Source organism: Copadichromis virginalis, linkage group LG22 (genome assembly GCF_057382275.1).
Source record: "Copadichromis virginalis isolate Kocher_CV1m ecotype Utaka linkage group LG22, C_Virginalis_male_GT1.1, whole genome shotgun sequence".
Classification (NCBI taxonomy): Eukaryota; Metazoa; Chordata; class Actinopteri; order Cichliformes; family Cichlidae; genus Copadichromis; species Copadichromis virginalis.
This window is the reverse complement of record NC_140638.1, coordinates 23284435-23303885: the sequence shown is the minus strand read 5'-3', so window position 1 is coordinate 23303885 and position 19451 is coordinate 23284435. Positions and strand designations below refer to the sequence as shown.

Below are 19451 nucleotides of genomic sequence, written 5' to 3'. Positions count from 1 at the left end.
TAGGTGCCTTGCTTTTCTTGAAGGGTGGGGCTGGGTTGGGTGGGGGGCTAATAACAGTGCTGCTGAAACAGAGAAGGTGGCAACAAAATAAAAAATAAAAAAAACCCAGATGGAGGTAGGGTGAACTGCCATTGATTAAGAGCCCTCTTGGGTTTCAGAGAGCAGTCTGTGGGGGGAAAACAGGCGGCGTAAGCAAAGTAGACAGAAAATACTCCAGCGGCTAGGAGAAGGAGGGGGGGAGGAAAAGAGGAGGGAGGTAGTGAGAGCAATAAAGCAGAGCGAGATGAGAATGAGGTGGGGGGGAAGAGAGAGAGGCAAGAGGGTCCACTGAGCAAGAGCCACAAAGTCAAAGAGACGGGGAGAAGGAAGAGGAGGGCGGGGGGTTGAGAAAGGTGAAAGGTGAGTAAATATTAAAGCTAAGGTAAAAGAGTGAACGATAAACGGTAAGACTGGGAAAGCCAAGTTATATATGGCGATGACGGTGGGGGTGAGCATTGATCTCAAGGAGTGAGTGAGGGATAGAGAGCAGTGAGAGTGCAGAACAGAGCAGATATGTGGTACATCTCAGTGGGGGCGATTTGGTTGATAATAGGCTGATAAAACCACCGCCTGCTCTCAATGCTTGTCATAAATCTTTCATTGTTACTCACGTCTCCTCGATAATAACACACACACCTTTTTTTTTGTCCCCTTATTTTCACTTGTATAGGCTTTTCGTAGGCCTTCAGCTTTACGATACAGTCACCACAGCCTGAAAAAGTGCCGGGGAAGCGTTTTAAAAATAAGCACCGCAGGGGTGAGCCGTGAAAACAATGACTGAAGCTGCGACGCCTCGACAGAAGCTGCAATCCCGCTGTCTTCGAGAGTCAGAGTGGATATGACTCTGATATGAGCGGCGTGAAGCCTCGAGGATTGTGTGTAAATAGTTTGGAGAGATAAAAAAAAAAAGAAAAAGGCACAGAGGAAATCCTTGACTTTGGCATGCAGACGTATTAACAATGTCTAACCTGAAGATTTGTTTTTTTTGATCCCCGATTGGACACGCAGACACGCAATATTTCTCTGTGCCTGCTGAGCTTTCACCTTTCCTCTCAGAAAAGCCTCTCCTTCATTTCCATCCTACTACTCCAGACACCTCTATCCTCCCTCCCTCCCTTACCCTTCTTTCACCCTCCGCCTGCTGCCTATCTCCGCCTTGTTTCCGTGTCTTTTTCCTCTGTGACACAACCATAAATCACGGGGACTGAGAGGGTCTTGTTTGCGTTGGGGGGTAATTATATGTACCGTATGTAAGCTCTCAGGCCGTGATGAATTAGCTTCCGTAAATAGGCCACTCCAGAGTGACACAGATGGCACAAGCATTGGCCTCAACTAGTCTAGCCACTGCTTATCGAAACAGGTAAATATGTGAGAGAAAAGCAGGGAATAAACAACCAAAACATGGGAATATAGGGAGCAGAGGCACGTGCGGTGATGCAATCCTGACATTGCACCAGATCTAGCATATACAGCAGATAGACAAAGTTAGCCAGCTAGCTGCTGAACAATTTGCTGCTAAAAATATAGATGTTTGTAGCTAAGATTAGTGCAGCTTAAAAGTTGAATGATGTGACATGTTATGAAAAAAGCCAAAGATTAGACAGTTTGAATCACCACATCAAAAAGGTGATTCCCAAGGAGCTATGAGCCCAAAACATGATGTATCTTAACATGGTGTGTCCTTAAAAAGGTTGATAAAAATGAACACGCTGAAGACAGAAGAATTCAATTTAATTGTATTTATATAATGCTGTTACGATGGGGTGTAGTGGTGTGTTTATTCACCAACATTAACAAACACAACAGGTAGCCCAGTGGTCTTACGTGGTTCTGCTGCTAATTGACCCTCAAGCCCTGCCATCATCTGGGATTACATGATAGACTAAACTATTAAACTAAACACACATCTTATCCAATAATGTTTATTAACATCAAATAAATACTGTAGAAATGATGACAACGTTTGAATTAAAAATTCTCCACTAGGTCTATCACCTACAATCTACAATAAAACCAATATGGCTACTCAGTGCCCTCTTCTTGGTGCTGCCAGGAACCAGGAAGCCTGGGGGACTCTTAGCTGACACACCCTTAGGAGAAAAACACAGGTAAGACACAATCTTGTCATCAAAAATATTTCCTTAGTGATGCGTGTTTCCGGCTAATTGCTTAGACAAAAGGTAGATTACATGAAGCCCTGTTCAAGAGCTCATTTGGAAGTACTGACATCTGCTGGTCATTTGATGTACAGTAGCACTATCGTGATAATATATGTAGGCTAAATAGCAGTGGATATGTAAACATAAATTCTACCCATCCTCTCTGAATTTGATCAGATCTATGTTATCATTGGGAGATATCGTGTTAAATTGGTATCCATCTGCTGCAAGCACATTATGGAGCCACCAAAAAGGCTTTTTCACCTCCAAAATGTTCTTGCAATGTCCTTGCAAGCTTGTGAAGATCCTCAGAATCCCCTAAGATCCAGTTCAGGCAAAAAACTAATTCCCGCTTGTTTTCAACAGCTCGAGTCACATAATGAGAGAAACGGGGCCTTGTTTATCTTTGGTCAAGTGATATTCTGAAGAACAATGCTCGACACAAGCCTCGGGGCTTCAGTGTGAAACGTAACATCACCAGTCAGAGTATAAATTGGTTCTTCTACCCATTGGGATACAAATCAGGTAGATGTTAAAGCAATATTTTCCATCACCTTACCCAAACTTGCCATACTAATTTAAATTTAGGCAGACATTAACCAGTTCCAGCTGGATGGCTGCAAGCAAGAACTTCTTTGCACAAATGCTAAATTCTTCCATGTGTACTGGCCAAGTAGTGAAGAGGACCTTCATTACAAGTCCCAAAATACAACAGGGTGCTTTATATTATGTAAAGACCCAATATCAATATCATTAGGGGGGGGGGGGGCCAAAAGAGACACTGTGGAAAAAAAACAGAGATGGACAATAACTGATCAAATGCATGCTAGCATGTATAATGTAAACAGAATTGGTCCAAGAACAGAGTTTTGTACAAGACTTTCCATGTACATGGAGTCTATTACAGTTTTTCTCAGTTGCTTTGGTGCATTTCTCACAACAGAATTAAACTTTGCACAACAGTTAGTTCAACCTCCACAACATGTAGTCGTTTTGGCACAACCTTGTGGCGGTTTCATGTTCATTGCGTCCAAAGGCAAATGCCTTTGGACATGAAGCAGTTGAGTAAGTACAAATATCTAAAGAATGGTCACTTTTGACTTGCTATTCATCACTATCTCCTTTCTTTTATCATGAATGTCACAATTATTTATACTTGTACCGGCTGAATAGTCATTGTCCTCACAACTAATAGTCTTCATTTCATTGCTTGTGTCAGTGCACTCAAAATTGTTGAACATCTTGTCAAACACTTTGTACACCCATTTTGAAAACCCTATTTTTAAGGAGTTTCCATGAAACCCCTGCACACGTTTGTATATCTTGACGAAGCGGGATTCAATCTTGCAAAAGGCGTGAACGAAATCACATTGGAGAAATAGCCACCATTGATGTCCCAGGCCAACGAGGAGGAAATATTTCAATGTGTGCAGCAATCTCAGAAAATGGCGTTCACACCCATATTCCTCGTATTGGTGCATACAATACACAACACCGGTTGGCTTTTCTGGACGCTCTTTATAGGGACCTAATCCCACAAAATGAAAGGGATGATCCTGGTGACAATCGGACAATGTATGTAGTGGTTTGGGATAATGTTAGCTTCCATCACTCTGCTGTAGTCGGGCAGTGGTTTGCAGCACACGACAGGATACTTATGGAGTTTCTTCCTCCTTACACTCCATTCCTAAATCCAATTGAGGAGTTTTTCTCTACCTGGTGGTGGAAGGTATATGACAGGCATCCACATACCCAAATGACCCTGCTAGCAGCTATGGATGCAGCTTGTGATGACATCACAGCAGAGTCCTGCAGAGAGTGGAGTTGACACTCCAGAAGATACTTTCCCCGATGCATCGATAGAGCTGACATTCGCTGTGATGTTGATGCAAATATGTGGGCAGACAGACGGGAGCGTCTAGATATCAATGATTGATATGCAGCAGTGTCTGTTTTTCAGTTTTGTTTTTTTGTTTCATAACCACTGGAGTGAGGTTTACTGTCTAAGTGAGTTTATGTTTGCTGTAAAATGTTTGATTTACTGTATTTCCCCAGTTTGCACAATGCTGTGAACAGTTTCAATTAAATATTATCAAGAGTGCATATGGAGTGTCTTGATTTTCCTTTACAATTTATGGTTTTCAACATGCCATGCATGCTGTCCAGACTTGACATGTCATTGGGAAGCACCTACAAAGAAATCCGTCACAATGAGAACATGTTCAAACCATTTGATTTTGTGACCAAAGGTGCTGGTGTAATGACTTGTAATTGTGACAGCCCTGACACTTTGATTGATATAAGTACTTGCTTTTGATGAATGTATTATCTGTTTTGATTAAGGGACTTGCTTTTGAAGCATTGACTACTTATTTTGAACAACTGACTTTTCTTTTTGATGAAGTGACTCACTTTTGCAAGTTATCCACCATGTTTTGCAGTTTGCACTAATTGTTTTGAGAAGAGCCTTAGTAGTGGTGCAGAGATCAATTCTGTTGTGAGAAATGCACCAAAGCAACTGAGAAAAACTGTATACATGCCTAAGTAATATCTACTGCAGTTTAGTTCTGTGGTGGGCTCTGAAACCTTACTGAATAGTACTTCAGTAAACTGAGTAGTTTTACAACTACTATTTCAAGAATTTTTTATTTTTTTTGATAAAAGGTAGGTTGGACATTGACCTATAATTAGCTAAGACAGCTGAATCATGTGATTGCTTTTAGAAAGAAGTGTCAGGCCTAAAAATATCCGCAGCAGATGAATAATATGTGAAAGCTGTGTCCTTAAGAAAAAGAAAAAAATGGAGCAACGACCTGACACAGGACCCGAGAGTCCAGTTCATCCATATATGGTTCACTGAAGCCTCTTTAGAATTCAGTGGAAGGATGGCTGTGAAGAAGCCATTCTTAAGGAAGGGAGAAAAGACTGAGGTATGATCGGGACTAAAAATCTGTGGCAACTGGATTTATGTGTGATGAATCCAAATTTGATATTTTTGGTTCAACTTTATGGTTTCCACAACCATAAATATGGTGGAGGTTTTGTTGTGGTTTTGGGCAGTGGGACTGTAAACAGAATCAAAATTGATAGAATTACAAACAAAGAAAAGCAGAGTCAGGTTTTAATCCACCATCTGGAAAATATCCGATTGGTAATGTCTTCATTTAGCGAAATATAAAGTAATGACAGCTGAGTCATTCCTTATGCACACTACTGTAAAGTCTTTGGTTATGCGTTATGTGCTCAAGGAGCTAAAGAGCCTCCTGAGAGCCTTTAATTTGATGAAACTGTAAAGTTTATTAGCACATGCGCCATTTTTTCTTTTATTAAAAGTCCAGATGTCTGCAATGGAACAAGACTTACATAATGCACAACATCATAAAACAATGGACCTTAATAAAGAGCAATTTGTGGTGCAGGCAACAATATGAAAAAAAAGAGCCAAGTGGGTGTAATGGCATGAATATTTCTGTTTTATTAAGCAACCCTCAGTCATGTAAGCTATTGTGCCTTCACACCATCAAATTGGCATATCTCATTTGAAGCTTTGAGAAGTAATCCAAATGTCTAAAGAAAAGAAAGTGAACATGCAAACTCCTCACAGAGGACCTGGTAATATGAAGGACCCTGTTGCTCTGAGGAGAGAGCCACTGAGATATAAGGATCTGACAAATTGTACTTCTAGAGCAAATCCTCAAACGTAAACATATGCAATCAGTAGTCAGGTAATCAGTCGCAAGATTAAAACCAGTGAGACATCAAGTGAACTGATCAGCTCACAGTAGTGTCCTGCTATAAGATCTTTGGATATGGTCTTGATGTTGATGTTACTGTTACTCTGACACGTACCACCCTCCTAAATTTTATTGGAGCGCACCAGCTGATGCCCAACAGAGGCCCCGTTTCCAGTTTCCAATCTTCTCGATAGGTCAGAGCTGTTTTAGTGACATTAGCTGGAACACTATTGATCCATGGAACACATCTGGTGACAGCACAGCGCAACAGTTACCCGCTTACATTGTTTACAATCTGGCAGCTTACTCAGACAGTGGATATCAAACTGTGTAACGCATCCTAAATTGAATATTTACAATTGTGAACAATCCGATGTATCTGAAGACTTTTTTAAAAGAGTTCACATCAGGGAAGCACGCGGGATCAATCTAAGTTACATTAATTTCTGAACTGCGTCAATAATGTTTCACACCGGAAGGGAACAAAATAATACCCCGTCACTGAGCGCTTTACTTGCTTTCTGAATTCATCGATATTAAGTGGTTTTTCTAAGAAACTTGAAGTGCCAAAGGATATTAGATGCATTTGACTCTTTTTAATCGCTGCCTTGGCTTTGGTGAATAAGCATTCCTGGCCTAATATGAAAAAGAATAAAAAAACAAAGTGAGACATTCACTGACTTCCAGCCAAGGAAAGAGGTCTGCCTATAATGGGATTTAAACTAAAAACAAGGAAAGTAGGTTAGAATATCCTTCGCCTCATTCCAGCCATTGTGATCCCTCAACTGACAAATGATGCTCAGTGTGCTCCAGACACCATGTCAGAATGTGCAGCCGTTTGGTGTCAGTGGGCTAGACAGGTGCAAGGAGTAGAAAGAGTAGCTGGACTGAAGAATGCTAAATGAGGGAATGGGGTGGAAAAGAGAGCATATGGGGTGGGATGAGGTAAGAAGACTAAAATTAATATATCTTCTAGCTTATGAATGATCTCCCACATCCTATTCATGCATAATGTTTTTTGGTTGTTGTTTTTTTTTCTTGCTTGAGTGCATAAGCGAGCAATGTAAAAAAAAAAAATACCCTTAAGATCTGAGGAAAGGTGAGAGAAAACACCTCGCATGGCATCCTCAATATGTCAAACACCCATTTCCGCTCACAAACAGCTGGATATTCTCTAAATCTGCAGGTGTGAGGCGTGTTTATGCTTCTGTAGCTTGTAGTCCTCTCCCTAGAAGATCCTAGTGCACCCACAGACAGACATGCAAACATTTGCTCTCGCTTGCATAAACCCCACATAGATGGTGTAGAGGTATTCTCTCGCAGAGTCTACTAGATGGCTCGCTGGTTTCCGTTACTTTATCAGTGTCATTTGCAAGGTGTTTCATATTCATCGTACCTGGAGAATGGCTTTAGCACCATTGTTTCCTGCCATAACCCTCCCCCACCTCCCCGTTCCTCTCTTTCTCCTTGTCTCATTGGCACAGGCCTCCTCTCTCAGTGGAGGTGTGTGCAGATCCAGCTGGTGTGTGTCATGCTCTGCTGCTTGGTGCTGCACAGTAATGGACGCAGTGGCCAAGAGAGCAGCTGGACACACACACACACGTGTGCACACACAGACACACACACACGGGCAAGAGGAAAGTCTTCCCAGAGACTCACTATTCATTTCCCTCATTACCATACTGCTTGTGTCTGAGTGAGAACAGGTCCAGGTGGAGGAAAATATGTGCTGTTGTTTCACCCTGGAGCTCCATCCAAGCACCTCTGAAAGCTTTCAGCGTGATGACCAATAGTACGTTTCCATTTCCATCAAACCCGAAATGTCACAGGAGTAAAGGTTTAAGCCTGAACTTACAATTACTGGATTTAAGCCTAAACTGCCATTTGTAACAATATAGAGGCAATCACAAGAGCTCTGTAAACAAATCGATCTTGGTTACAAGCCTTTTTTTCTTTTTGCACTGCTCACAGCCAGCTGCCTCATGTCAGTCAGGTCAGATGCTTAAAGGAAAGCACCACTGCAAAACCCCATACATTTCAGCACATATCACAACAGAGAAAGCAGATCTTTGAATCATTAATCAAAGATCCCTACTAAGATTCTTGAACTTGAGCAGTAGTTACCAAATTCCAACTACTGCAGTAATACACTGCAAATTTGGTAACGTTAGATAAATGCCAATACCAATGCTTTTAACCTACAAATGCAGTCTAGTTCAATTTACAAATATTTACATATATACATTATATATACATACACACACACACACATTCAGATAGATAGATAGATAGATAGATAGATAGATAGATAGATAGATAGATAGATAGATAGATAGATAGATAGATAGATAGATAGATAGATAGATAGATAGATAGATAGATAGATAGATAGATAGATAGATAGATAGATAGATAGATAGATAGATAGAGCTTTGAGCATAGCTCCCTTGTGGGAAATTTAAAGTCAAAGTGTTTGAAAAGCTACTTCAGCCACTCTGAAATGAAACTTTTGATCCAGTCTCTGAAATAAAGTCATAGTTTCATAGTGTCAGAGCATAATTTTCAGTGTTACAGCTATACAAACACTGAGCATCACGTTCACTGCCTTATAAAAAGAAGTAAAGGCACAGTTCATGTGACATTACAGCAGTCTGTCTTTCTCTCGTCCTCCACCCTACAGTTTTACAGCTCCCCCTAGAGAGAGTCCTATGGAAGAAATATAGTATCATCAGAATTCAAGTATTTTTAGACATTGAATTTATGACACTGAATTTTTATCCTCCAAATTTCCCTGCAAAAATATTCACCTGCAAAAAATTCACCTGAAAAAAATTCACCTGAAAAAAATTCACCTGAAAAAAATTCACCTGCAAAAATTCAACTGCAAAAGTGATGAACTTTAATGACCCAAGCCAGAGCAATCAGCACCAGATCGAGTCGAGTGGCTCTCGGCCAATTAAATTACGCTGTTTGATCACATGACACCGTTAGCCAGCAGTTTGTCTCCTAAAAGAGAGCTGTTTAGAGGTGAGTGATTAAGTTTTTCTCCTAAATAGAGATCATTACAGAACGCCTAGTCCTACTTAAAATCCCATTTATTTTTATTTTATCATCTACTCGAACTAAGGAAAACGTTTGACTAACTCAAAGACAATTTCCACGCCTCCCCTGCCTGACTGCAGAGGCAGTTTTGAATTTAGGAGCAGCAAGATGGAAGCGGCAAACCCTGGCGATTCTCCGGTAAGTATATTGTTTTTTATCTTCAAGTTTGTCTTTTGAAACCTTAATTTTATTTAAATCCGTTGCTCACGTATAAAGTACACAGACGGGGTCTTTGCTCAACTCGTCTGAGGCGTGTCTCACTAAGCGCTACATGCTAGCATCCTGCTAACCGAGCTACCCTTTACATGCTGTGCTTTAGAAAATAGGATACTCGTTAAAAAATACTCCGCAGATATTGATAGATAGACGAACACTGCAAATATAATGTTGTAAACGAAAACGGCCTTTGGTGAAGTGGTAAAATACACCATGAATAAAGCCATAGAGTGAATGGCTGCCATGGTTGCAGAACAGCCTGATTTAATGACAAGAATGGGGAAGAGTGAGGCGAAGTGAACCACAGCCACAAAACACGGTCAGACAAGGCGGCAAAAGGGCAGTGATCTGTCCGTCAGTATGAAGTTGGTGTGTGCTTTGGTGAACAAAAACTCCAGACTGGTAGCAGGAAGGTGGGAGACTCGTGTTTCACTGGAATAGTGGTGAATTAAAACATCCTTTGTTGGGGACATTTAGGTGTAAATGCATCCATACAGGCAAGACAGAGGCAGACCAGACAGTGAAGAAAACAAGGCAAACATTAGAAATATTAAAACGGAAATATAGGATTAATATAACATACAATTGGGGAAAATGTAAGGAACACAATGTAAATGATATTGTAAAGTCATTAAAACAGCATACTCTGATTAAAAGAAACAGATAATTGGGTAGGAGGATGATGATGATGATGATGATGATGATAATAATAATAATAATAATAATAAAATAAAAAAAATATACAAGATGGGTATGTATACTTGTAGCCAGAACTTAACAACTATAAAGTTGTAGCATGTCAGTACCTTACCCCATCCATTATATCCACACTTTCAGAAAAGGATATGGTCAATATCTTTACAAATACTATCTAAACTTAAACTGGATATTCCCTCTGCTTCTTCTGCTTCTCGTATACACCCTCAGGGTTTGTGATCAGCCAGCGGCTGATATGATCATTAATCCTGTAAAATAATATTCTTTCGGTTTATGAATCTGTTTGCATGGATTTCTTAATCTGTTTCCACTGTTAGCAGAAGTTGTGGTGTGCTGCTCTCCAAGACTACAAGCTGCGTTAAAGTTGGAAGTAACTGGCCGATGTTCCACTGTTGAAGATAGCTGTGCCCATTTGTTGCACATTGTGGGTATGGAGAAGTTGAGGCCCTTGCAGGCTACCCACAATTTCCCCAAACTGAGCGATTATACATCTTCCTTCCATATTTGTATCTTGTGTCACTAAAAATAATTTTATTTAATTTTATACATTGATTAATGACCTGCAGAATCTCCTTATCATATTAAGTGATTCATAATTGTCACTTTATGCTTTCTCCATCTTGAAAGTGATGACATCCTTGCATTACATCCTTTAGGTTCATTTTCTGCAGGCAGGTTTCTGACAGAGAACAGGCAGATTTACACTATAACATGCAGCGTTCTATAGATGGACACATAAAGAAATGAAAAATTACATGTATGTGCTAACTTTCTAAACACTGTTACATTAATGATTAAGTAGATAAAACATTTATGTCAGCCTTGGCTCATAGTTCATTTAAAGACAAGAACTTTGTGTGTGTTTCAGGTCCTGCACTCTCAAAGACTGAATGAACCAGCATTGCAGCCATGGGTCACTGTGAGCATCACAGGGAAGGTTGAAGCCGCCCACTGCAGCTGTAAGGCCGGAGTCACGGAGACCTGCACCCACGTCACTGCTCTTCTGTTTAATGTAGGGGGGCGATCGTGGCTCAGGGGGGCGATCGTGGCTCAAGAGTTAGGAGTTCGCCTTGTAATTGGAAGGTTGCCGGTTCGAGCCCCGGCTTAGACAGTCTCGGTCGTTGTGTCCTTGGGCAAGACACTTCACCTGTTGCCTACTGGTGGTGGTCAGAGGGCCCGGTGGCGCCAGTGTCCGGCAGCCTCGCCTCTGTCAGTGCGCCCCAGGGTGGCTGTGGTTACAATGTAGCTTGCCATCACCAGTGTGCGAATGTGTGTGTGAATGGGTGGGTGACTGGATATGTAAAGCGCTTTGGGGTCCTTAGGGACTAGTAAAGCGCTATATAAATACAGGCCATTTACCATTTAGAAGCAACAGTGATCTGTGGCACAAGGACTGTTACAGATGAACCTGCATACTGGGTTTTGCTGGGTAATATGACCAAGATACAGCCAGAGGTTGGCCATAAGATAGACTTCTCCTCTTCAGCTGCCCAAAAAAAGGCTCTTGATCAGAACAAACAGACCATCTGTAGTGACAGGTAAAAGGAGCCGTCCTCAAAAAAGAAAAATCCCACCTGCTACTGTGGAGGAGTTGTCACTGCTATAATGCCATCATGTTTTATCTAGGGGTCTAGATTTATGCCTATAGTGCACTGCCGTGTAAATAATTTGCATTTACTGAATGAGTATCACTGTTCAAAAATTAAATAAAGAAACAAACTAATTTTTGCCTTTTTTTTATTAAAACCACTTTATAGAACATCACATCAGTTACAATGTAGAATCCATGTCACTGGAGAATTTTGATTCAATAAACAGTAAAAAGGTGAGCTGTGAAGACCAAGGACAAGTGCAGCTCACAGGTTTTCTATCCAAGGAATCCCAGAAGATTGCATGGTGTCATTGCCCAGCAGTTGTTCGCAGGACATATGGACTCAACCTCAACAATCCCTCACACTGAGCAGCATGAAGTGACAGTGCAGAGGAAAAACTCCCCTTTAACAAGAAGAAACCTCCAGCAGAACCAGAACCTGGTTCAGTACCAGCAGCCATCTGGGTTTGGAGGAGAGAGAGAGACAGAACTACCAAAAGTTTTTTTTTTTTTTTATGTGATTGACTGTTGTTGTAATTCAAGCCCTGAGTGTAGAGCAGGTAAGATATAAAGTTGCATCCTAAATTCATGCAGAGTGTTTAGTTTATGACTTTTTCACCTGGTCATTTCTTGATGAACAGATGGTCTTTTAGGGTTGACCAAGCTGGTACCTTGACTCTGTTCTCTGCAAGATGTTGCAAAAAACAAAATCATATGGAGACAATATTGGACACAAAATATATAACAATTTAGTTAAATGTAGCATTAACTCATAGGTCTTGCTAAAGTAAACCTTGTATTCTGATTCATCACAGCAGCAGTTCAGTTGGATGATGTCAGTAACTGCAGCAAGTGTCTTGCTGACTGAATAATTACATCTTGCATAATCTGAAACAAACATAAAGACAGAAACAATTTATAAATTAACGTTTGATAAAATCTAAGAATTAATCATTTATTAGATACCAATATGGATATGTCTACCATAAAACTTGTGTGGAGCGAAGTTACATTCAATCAGGATGGTCTGGCATGCTACAACTTTGTAGTTAAGTTCTGGCTACAAGTATACATACCCATCTTGTACATGTTCTTTAACATTATTATTATTATCATCATCATCATCATCATCATCATCATCCTCCTACCCAATTATCTGTTTCTTTTAATCAGAGTATGCTGTTTTAATGACTTTACAATATCATTTACATTGTGTTCCTTACATTTTCCCCAATTGTATGTTATATTAATCCTATATTTCCGTTTTAATATTTCTAATGTTTGCCTTGTTTTCTTCACTGTCTAGTCTGCCTCTGTCTTGCCTGTATGGATGCATTTACACCTAAATGTCCCCAACAAAGGATGTTTTAATTCACCACTATTCCAGTGAAACACGAGTCTCCCATCTTCCTGCTACCGGTCTGGAGTTTTTGTTCACCAAAGCACACACCAACTTCATACTAACGGACAGATCACTGCCCTTTTGCCGCCTTGTCTGACCGTGTTTTGTGGCTTTGGTTCACTTCGCCTCACTCTTCCCCATTCTTGTCATTAAATCAGGCTGTTCTGCAACCATGGCAGCCATTCACTCTATGGCTTTATTCATGGTGTATTTTACCACTTCACCAAAGGCCGTTTTCGTTTCCAACATTATATTTGCAGTGTTCGTCTATCTATCAATATCTGCGGAGTATTTTTTAACGAGTATCCTATTTTCTAAAGCACAGCATGTAAAGGGTAGCTCGGTTAGCAGGATGCTAGCATGTAGCGCTTAGTGAGACACGCCTCAGACGAGTTGAGCAAAGACCCCGTCTGTGTACTTTATACGTGAGCAACGGATTTAAATAAAATTAAGGTTTCAAAAGACAAACTTGAAGATAAAAAACAATATACTTACCGGAGAATCGCCAGGGTTTGCCGCTTCCATCTTGCTGCTCCTAAATTCAAAACTGCCTCTGCAGTCAGGCAGGGGAGGCGTGGAAATTGTCTTTGAGTTAGTCAAACGTTTTCCTTAGTTCGAGTAGATGATAAAATAAAAATAAATGGGATTTTAAGTAGGACTAGGCGTTCTGTAATGATCTCTATTTAGGAGAAAAACTTAATCACTCACCTCTAAACAGCTCTCTTTTAGGAGACAAACTGCTGGCTAACGGTGTCATGTGATCAAACAGCGTAATTTAATTGGCCGAGAGCCACTCGACTCGATCTGGTGCTGATTGCTCTGGCTTGGGTCATTAAAGTTCATCACTTTTGCAGTTGAATTTTTGCAGGTGAATTTTTGCAGGTGAATTTTTTGCAGGTGATTTTTTTTCAGGTGAATTTTTGCAGGTGAATATTTTTGCAGGGACATTTGGAGGATAAAAATTCAGTGTCATAAATTCAATGTCTAAAAATACTTGAATTCTGATGATACTATATTTCTTCCATAGGAGTCCAAACAGAAGAGGTTGCAGCTAAGAAGCCAGGCTAGTGGTGTGAAAAAGTGTTTGCCCCCTTCTTGATTTCCTAGTGTTTTGCATTATTTTTAACACTTACAAATTTTTAATATTAGACAAACATAACCTGAGTAAATAGAAAATGCAAACTGCATTTTCTATACTTCAATGATGATTTCATTGACTGTGGGAGAAAAGTTATCCAAGTCTACTTGTTCCTGTGTGGAAAAAGTTAAACGAGTTAGCTGTGATTAACCACATTTTTTGGAAAGCTCAGTTCAGTTACACTAAACGCACACAGGCCTGAGTACTTGCAGACCTGTAAAAGTACATCGACAGCTCATCCAGGAGTTCACAAAAGAACTCAGAACAACATCAAAGAAACGCAGGCTTCCAGCGTCTCAGTTAAGGTCAGAGTTCATCAACAATAATGTTCATGCTTTCATTTGCATATAAGCAATTACACATTTGAAAAAAGGTCAAAACTTCCATCTATATATCATTATTGCAAAAAAAATTATATGGTAAAACAAAGAAATAAATATATTTGTATAGTGAAAGTTGTCAAAACTGACAAAATTCAGATTGAAGCAGAAGTCCTAAATAAAATTTGATTTTAAGCGATGGCTGGGCATCTGCTATGGAAATACAGCGAGGTAATAATGGTACTATTTGAGCAATGCTTTTGAAGGCAGCATTTTCAGTCCAATTTTATTGGGGTTTTACACCAAAACACCACAGATCCATGCCTACACAGATGGAGATTTCATGCTATAACAACTAAGTTAATCCATTTTTCATTGAATCAGTGGATTTAAATTGTCGTTTTGGGTAATTCACTACCGCAGTTTTTACACACTCTGCAATCTGCCAAACAACAAATAGGATAATGTGAAAAAACCTCTGCTGGACTCAGTACAAAGGCACAATAGGTGTCATTAAGCCATATTCAGGTAACAAATTGATTGGGTTTTTGACTTTAAGATGCTTCCTAGCTTTTAAAGGCAAAATATTACACTCATTTCCAGCTCCATATTTCTGATCTTGGAACTTAATGGAGTAGCTTTTTTATGAATCAGAGTTAAAAATAATACTTATTTATCTTGTACTGGACCCTGGTGCAGATGCCCCTCTCCTTAAGTCACATTGGCTCCCTCTTGGAAACAGAAGGAGGGAACAGCAGATGGGTGGTACTGCTGTGCTCACAGCCAGAGCTCGGTGCCTGAGATTACCATATTAAGGACACCCCCACTCATTCAACTCACGCAAAGCACACATGGATAAAATACAGCCTGGGGGATGGAAACGGCCCAGTGTCTGGAAAGAAAAAAAAGAAACTCCCCAAAAAATCAATAAGAAGCAGCATTAGACAAACAACTCCAACAACTTTGTACTATTTAACTCCATCCAATCAAGTGAATGTTTTGTCTCTGATGATGAAGGCATGCATTTCAGTTAACTGGCAAGGCATTAACTCATTTAAATATCTTTAATGTTATTGATATATTTTGTAACCTATAACCACGTTTCAATTCAGTTTTTCACTATGCAAGCCATCACTTATTTTATCTGAGTCAGTATGTCAAACAAATGTTCTGATAATGAGCAAAGACTACAAAAACACTAAACTGTGTGAAACAGAGCATTTACACCAATCAAACTTTTTAGTCACAGTGTAGCATCGAGTCAATTAAACTTCTGGGATATTAATCTGGTTAGTTAAGTAGCGGAGGGGGTTATTATTCAGTCTCAGCTGCTTTGATGTTACAGTTACTCTAAGATAAGATAAGATAAGATAACCTTTATTAGTCCCACACGTGGGAAATTTGTTTTGTCACAGCAGGAAGTGGACAGTGCAAAAGTTATGAGGCAAAAATTAGAATACAATAAGAATAAATACAGTACACAACTGTACAGAATAGAATAAAATAAAATACTATATACAGTAGAATAAAATAAATATACAATAAGATAAAAATAGAATACAAATACTATATACAACTGAGTAAAAATACAACGATGACAGAAAGGATTATTGCACTTAGTATTATTGCATATGTATGGATGTGTGTGCTTGATCAGTTAAAGTCTTTATTATGGAGTCTGACAGCAGTGGGGAGGAAAGACCTGCGAAATCTCTCCGTCCCACACCGTGGGTGCCGCAGTCTCCCACTGAAGGAGCTGCTCAGTGCTGTCACAGTCTGCTGCATGGGGTGGGAGATGTTGTCCATCAGGGATGACAGCTTAGCCGCCGTTCTCCTGTCACTCACCACCTCCACTGGGTCCAGAGGGCATCCTAGAACAGAGCTGGCCCTTCGGATCACCCTGTTCAGTCTCTTCCTGTCCCCAGCAGAGATGCTGCCGCCCCAGAAGACCACACCATAAAAGATAGCAGAAGCCACAACAGAGTCATAGAATTTCTTCAGGAGTGGGCCCTCCACTCCAAACGACCTGAGTCTCCGCAGCAGGTACAGCCTGCTCTGCCCTTTCCTGTAGAGGGCGTCTGAGTTATGAGTCCAGTCCAGTCTATTGTTCAGATGAACACCAAGGTACCTGTAGCTGTCCACAGCCTCAATGTCCATACCTAGGAGAGCCGGACAGGGCCGTAGAAGGTCCTAAACCTATGGAATGATTTTTATAATGTACGCATGAGCAAAAACAATCTGAGCAAACAATTACACTTCACAGGCGCAATTAAAGTCTTTGCGCATAATGAGCACTCTTACAGTCCTACAAAAATGACCTCCAGCAGGCCACTGGTGTGAATGTCTTTGACTAAACAATCAGGAACAGAGTCCATGAAGGTGACCTGAGAGCCCAACATTCTCTAATTGCCTGACTGGAAAATGCCATCAAATACCAGAATTAGCAGGTCCACCACTGGCACCATGTGCTTTTCACAGATGAGGGCAGTTTCACCCGTTCACATGTCTATAGAAGAATATTATGCTGCCTGTGACATTGTTCAGCATAACCGGTTATGTGATGGATCGGTCATGTAGTGCGGTATATCCATCTACCTGTGCACAGACCTTTAGAGCAGGGGTGGGGAACCCCAGGCCTCAAAGGTCTGTGTCCTGCAGGTTTTAGGTATAAGCCTGGGTTAACACACCTGAATCAAATGATTAGTTCATTAGCAGGCCACTGGAAAGCTTCAAGACATGTTGATGAGGTAATTTAGCCATTTGAATCAGCCGTGTTAGATCAAGGACACATCTAAAACCTGCAGGACACCGGCCCTCGAGGCCCCCACCCCTGCTCTAGAAGCTAGGCAACGGCACCCTGACTGCCATTAGGTATCAAGATAAAATCCTTGAACCCATTATCAGGCCCAACACTGGTTCAGTGGGTCCTGGGTTCCTTCTGGTGCATTGTCGTGCACTAGGAGGAACCTGGTGAGGCCAGTCATGTGGCAAGAGTATGCAGGCAGTTCCTGGACGATGAAAGCATTGATACCATTGACTGGCTTCCACGCTCGCCTGACCTAAAGCCAACAGAACACCTGTGGGACCTTATGTTTCAGTCCATTCAAGGCTGCCAGGTTGCACCTCAAGCTGTCTAAGAGTTCAAATTCAGCCCTCTGTAGGTTGATCATTTTTGTTTCCCTCAAACAAAGTGGCATCCTTCCATTCCTAACACATTAGCCAGTCTATAACAGTATACAGTACATATCCAACATCATTTTCTTCTGCCTCATTGAGACCTGATGTGTTTTCTAAGTGTTACTTTTATTTAGTTATTTTTGTAGAAGTGTATATGGCAGAATATTTATTTTTGGGTCCTGTCCTGGTGCTTTTGGCAAAGTGCATGTAGACTAGAACACATGCAGCTGTTGCAGGCCTCATTTGAAGCCTTTGTTTCTTAATTACTCAGGTCTGAACAAACACACACTTTGTTCCACATCAAAGCAGTCACAGATTTGTTAAGGATCATTTCATCTGCTTGTCTGTGTACCGACTTGTGTCTGTACAACTTGTACCCACCCCACTCTGCCTCCTTTTATCTTTCTCTAACTGATTCCTAACCATCTAATTGTATTTATTTGACTGATAATTTAAAACCCAGCGGAAGATATTTAGCCAGTTTTTCATTTATGGAGAGACAGGCTTATTCCGAGGACAGGCAAAAGGTTTTCAATCAGAGACAAGACTACATTTCACTCAGGGGGGATTACAGGTTGGCATTATTTCAGCGCCAAATCCCATCAAAACAGTGACTTCACACAGTGCGCTGCCAGCTTTTCCCATTTTCATATCACTCAACTTCAGCCACTACATTTTCATAATGATTTTCTTAGCACAGCGTTGTGCAAATGCTTTATCATTTGCAGGGGCTAAAACTTCATGCTGCTGATTAAAACCAGGCAACATTTGCAGATGATGACTGAGTCATTATTAACAGTAAGCTGCTTGGCCATCAAAATGTCACACCCGTGTTTCTGGCCCTGCATGACTCACACTGATGAGTTCTTGTTTTGTTTAGTTATAAATTCTCTCATTTGGCCTGATTTGCTGAACAGTCCACACACTAGGAAGCTGTGCCTGTCAACACATTTCATGCCTTTTAATGTATTTAACAGATTTTAACCACTGTCACACTTATCTTTTTGGGTTTGGTTTGGGGTTGCAGCTGTTTGTCACACAACCAAGGGAGTTAGAAGATACTGAACTGCAGTTTAGTAATATCTAAACTACTCTAAATGTAGGATTTATTTAGGGTACTCAAATGTAATATAGGTCCAGTTTAATGTGCTGGGCATTCAATTCATCCATTATCATCTTTACAGGCTAAACCATGAAATAATTTGAAATAAGCATTTGATTTATTAAAAGACTGGCAAACCTTAGTTCAAGGTCATATATACATACAAACACACACTCTGCATCTCTGTGAAGCCTCTTTTGCAGCCATAGCTATGAGGTTCAGCGCTGGTTCAAAAGGGAAAACTAAAATCTGGAAATGGGGATGAGGGAGAGAATGAAAGAGATAAGAAGGAGAAGAAGTAATGGAAATAGACCAGTGAATGCACTCCAACTTAGCAGGGAAATACAATAAGATCATGCAGAAGTATTACAAATGTATATCAATAGATGGAGTGTATGAGATGAAAACATGAGCAAAAGCAGATAGACAGAGGGGGGAGTGATGGATGAGAAAGGCCAGAGCATATCCATGACTAAGCAAGTGAGATGAGAGCAGAGAGCGCTGAAGATGAGCGAGGAAAAACAGGGAGAACAAAAGCAGCAGAAGAACAGTGCAGAAACAAATGGGGGTAAGGAACAGAAGGAACTGGGGGGGGGAAAAGGAATAATCAATGGTTTTATTAAACCAGTTCATTTCATGTAATAGTGTTTCAGACATATAGTATAGACAGCTACAAGGGCATTCAATAACCTCTTCAACCTCTCACAGCTCTTTGCGTAAGAATATTCCATTCACGCAGGATCTTGTCGAGAGA

At 40.6% G+C, this 19451-nt stretch overlaps 2 long non-coding RNA genes across 6 annotated transcripts; one reads left to right on the top strand and one right to left on the bottom strand.

Moving 5' to 3' along the window:
• The first annotated feature begins 8844 nt into the window (after positions 1-8844).
• LOC146683383 (uncharacterized) lies at positions 8845-11661 on the top strand. 2 transcript variants are annotated; one of them, XR_014917711.1, is made up of 3 exons: positions 8845-8959; positions 9115-9172; positions 10288-11661. It is a non-coding gene; the product is annotated as an uncharacterized LOC146683383 (long non-coding RNA). The 2 variants fall into 2 exon arrangements; XR_014917712.1 differs by having other exon boundaries at positions 9060-9172.
• A 42-nt stretch (positions 11662-11703) lies between these two features.
• Positions 11704-13788, bottom strand: LOC146683382 (uncharacterized). 4 transcript variants are annotated; one of them, XR_014917547.1, is made up of 4 exons: positions 13456-13788; positions 12352-12446; positions 12178-12243; positions 11704-12019 (listed from the first exon to the last, which is right to left on the bottom strand). It is a non-coding gene; the product is annotated as an uncharacterized LOC146683382 (long non-coding RNA). The 4 variants fall into 4 exon arrangements; XR_014917549.1 differs by lacking the exon at positions 11704-12019 and having other exon boundaries at positions 12044-12243; positions 13456-13568; positions 13669-13788; XR_014917548.1 differs by lacking the exon at positions 11704-12019 and having other exon boundaries at positions 12045-12243; positions 13456-13513; positions 13669-13788.
• Between the last annotated feature and the right edge of the window lie 5663 nt (positions 13789-19451).